The 3,041-nt window shown below is 38.2% G+C and overlaps 1 pseudogene; it reads right to left on the bottom strand.

The window, feature by feature from the left end:
• Positions 1-1,462: 1,462 nt before the first annotated feature.
• LOC110221986 (rab GDP dissociation inhibitor beta pseudogene) lies at positions 1,463-2,750 on the bottom strand (annotated as a pseudogene).
• Positions 2,751-3,041: the final 291 nt, after the last annotated feature.

Raw genomic sequence — 3,041 nt, forward strand, 5'->3', positions numbered from 1 at the left:
TATTGTCAACACACTCAGTCAGCATTCCTTTAACTACAACTATGCCCAAATAAAATAAATGAGCCCTTACTACTCAGATTTCTCACAGCACTTGGCAATCTTAACTATACATTCCCACCCCATACTAATCCCCTTTAAACAGGCTTTGTTTACCTAAGGCAGTATTTAGCTAAAAGCATGAAATTTGGAGAAGGCTTATTGGGGAAGGCTATAGGTCAGTCTTCCTTCCCTTAGTGATTAATTCTAACAGATGTTCTGGAAGCAAACAAAGACAGATTTTTTCTATTGTGTTAACTAACTTTCACATTAAAAGACTGTTGAGTCTTTCTTAAACTAACTTAGTTTTATCATTTTAGACAAATGACGCCTGCTTAGGAATTTTGTGATCAAATTACACTGAGTTACATGAAAGAGGAATCTCATATAGTTGGTACAACATAATAGTTCTATTGTCTCCAAATTTAAACATTTCTGGTGTTTGTGTACGCTTATGAGAATACTATTTGCAAAAGTCTGATATGGGAAACAGCAGGTCTGGCCAATGATAACTTTAGTTACAGTGGAAACCAAACAGACCAATAAATAGGTACTGGTTTCCAGAATTTGGCTTTACTTTGCAGTACAGAAATCATTTAGAGCCATTTTATGAAACATCATGGACTTGGAGGTTCTGTCAAATTAATACTGCATTGTGGTTTGGTCCACCCAAAAAAGCCAGGGGGATAGAAGGTGCTTTCACTTCTTGCCTGCTATTATTTTTTTCCCATCAGTTTTATTAGATTAAAACACTAAAGGAGCTTTTAGGCACACAGGCCTCTCCTAAATTATGTAAATGTTTTCAAAATCTAAAGCTCAGTTAGAAATCTATGCCCATAACTAATGACTATGATATTTGAGCAATGTCATAATATTTGACATGAGACAAAAACCAAAGGTTATGGGACTTGGATGGATGCTGCCCAACACTGGAGTATTCAATTTAAAGTTTTCTTAATGTTTAAGACAGCAGATAGCACATGAACTTATAGAATCAACAGAAACCCAATAAGCATATAACTGAAAAGGCTATAGCACTGAAGGATACCAATACTGTATCAAGTACTATTTGTCTGCCTCAATGAGTGTATATTTAAACTGTACCTTCCCTTAAAAACACACAGACATACACGCACGCGTGCACACTCAGGGAAACTGAACATAATGTTAGCAATCTGTCACTTCTGGACAGTCATCCCAGGAAAAAGACAATAATCCATGATATTAAAAGGAGAGAGAGAGGGGGACATTTAGGGGCATAGTACTCTTCAATCTCAAAGAAGTGATTACAAAAGCAGTCCATACAATACTGATTTCATATAATGTTCATTAGGTTCTTGATATAACTCTGTATTAACTCAAATTTAAATTTCTTCTAATATTAGCATATTACTGCTATTAGTCTTACCCATAAATTTAATTTTTTTCACTTCATCTCTTCAGGCCCAGTTAAACTCTTGTAAATGTTTTTAATATCATCACAAATTGTCTCAAAGTGAGTTGTAGCATCACAAGTGTGAGAAATGAAGATCTGACTTTCTGTTCCCAAATCAGTTGGAATATAGAGATCATTGATGCTAACAAATTTCTGTTCAATTGGCTCCAAAAGCTCTCAAGCTGGTCTGATTTCCTTCTCAGCTTCTCTAGTTTCTACAATAGTAATAACAATGGCTATATACTTTCCTTGAACAGCCACATTGTGTGCAGAAGAAACCATGCAACCACAGATATCTGATTTCCAGTTCACCTGATTCTGTGGAATGATGATCTGGCATGAATTGGCAACATTGGTGTACTTAATTGGGCGACTTAGGATGTAGATAACTCTAATCACCTACTCTATTTTTTTGTACTCTCTCTTTTACATAAGGAGCATCACAGATGAGCTGCTCACAACAGGCAATCTCTCCTTCAGATTTCACACCAATCACTTGTCCATCTTTTACAATGATTTCTTCAATTGGCTTATTCAACATATAGGTACCTCCATAAATCGCACTCAGCCTTGCAAATCCTTGGGGCACTTCTCCAAGGCCATAGAGTATATAAAGATACGGACTCCTGTCATATCTTGCCAAAGAGTTGCTATAAAGTTTAATCTTGTTGATGATTTCATAAACATGATTGATCTACATAGTCATCAGTTCTGTAAAGAGCAAGGGCGTGGTCAGTGAAATCTATGACATCTTGGCCCAAATCAAATTTCTAGTACACATCTCACATTAAAGTCTTCCAAGGATCAACACCCTCAAAAGTTGTGGAGTCTTTTGCATCAAAGTTGGCAACATATACTAAGAATTTCCTGAACCCACATTTCTCAAACAGCCCCATCAGGCTAGGTGTCAAGGCTTCTGCTTCAGTGGAAGGAACTCTAGACTTTTCCATCCCTTGTAGACAAAGCTCCTTTGGTTACTTTGAAGTCCAGATATTGGGTGACTTCTGTATAAAGCAGAATCTTAACCAACTGACCATTTGCCATAAAGAATTTGGGGATTAGGTCCACATTCCAGTCTCTCCCCCTTCCCACTGAGGCTTCCTGGTACATTAAACCTCTTGTATAAATCTTTCAGTGGTGTATTGGTGTAACTTTCACCTCTATAATAGGGGTTTCTATCCATATGAAGGACCTTCTTTCCATTTACTGATGTGATACTTGAAAGTATGCATTCTGTGAGGCCAGTGCCCAGCATGATCATGTCATACTACTCATTCATGGAGGGGGTCAGAGGATGAAAGGGGAAGAAAGGGGAAAAAAGAAAGGGGGAGAGTGGGCCAAGAACTAGAAAGGGAGGAAAAACAACCAAAGGGAGCAAGTAGAGAAGCCCCCCCCCCCCCGCAGTTTGGTAAGCACAGAGAGAAGATAAAATGGAGGCACAGAGGAGAAACTGCTGGAGATTAGATGAGAAGAGGGAGGGCTGAGAAAAAGTAAGCAGGAGGAGCCTAGAAGGAAAGGGGACAGGGCCTTAAATACATATTTTTCATGTGACAAAACACAAACCAGAGGT

Source organism: Phascolarctos cinereus, unplaced genomic scaffold, assembly GCF_003287225.1.
Source record: "Phascolarctos cinereus isolate Bilbo 61053 unplaced genomic scaffold, phaCin_HiC Scaffold_4;HRSCAF=312, whole genome shotgun sequence".
Classification (NCBI taxonomy): Eukaryota; Metazoa; Chordata; class Mammalia; order Diprotodontia; family Phascolarctidae; genus Phascolarctos; species Phascolarctos cinereus.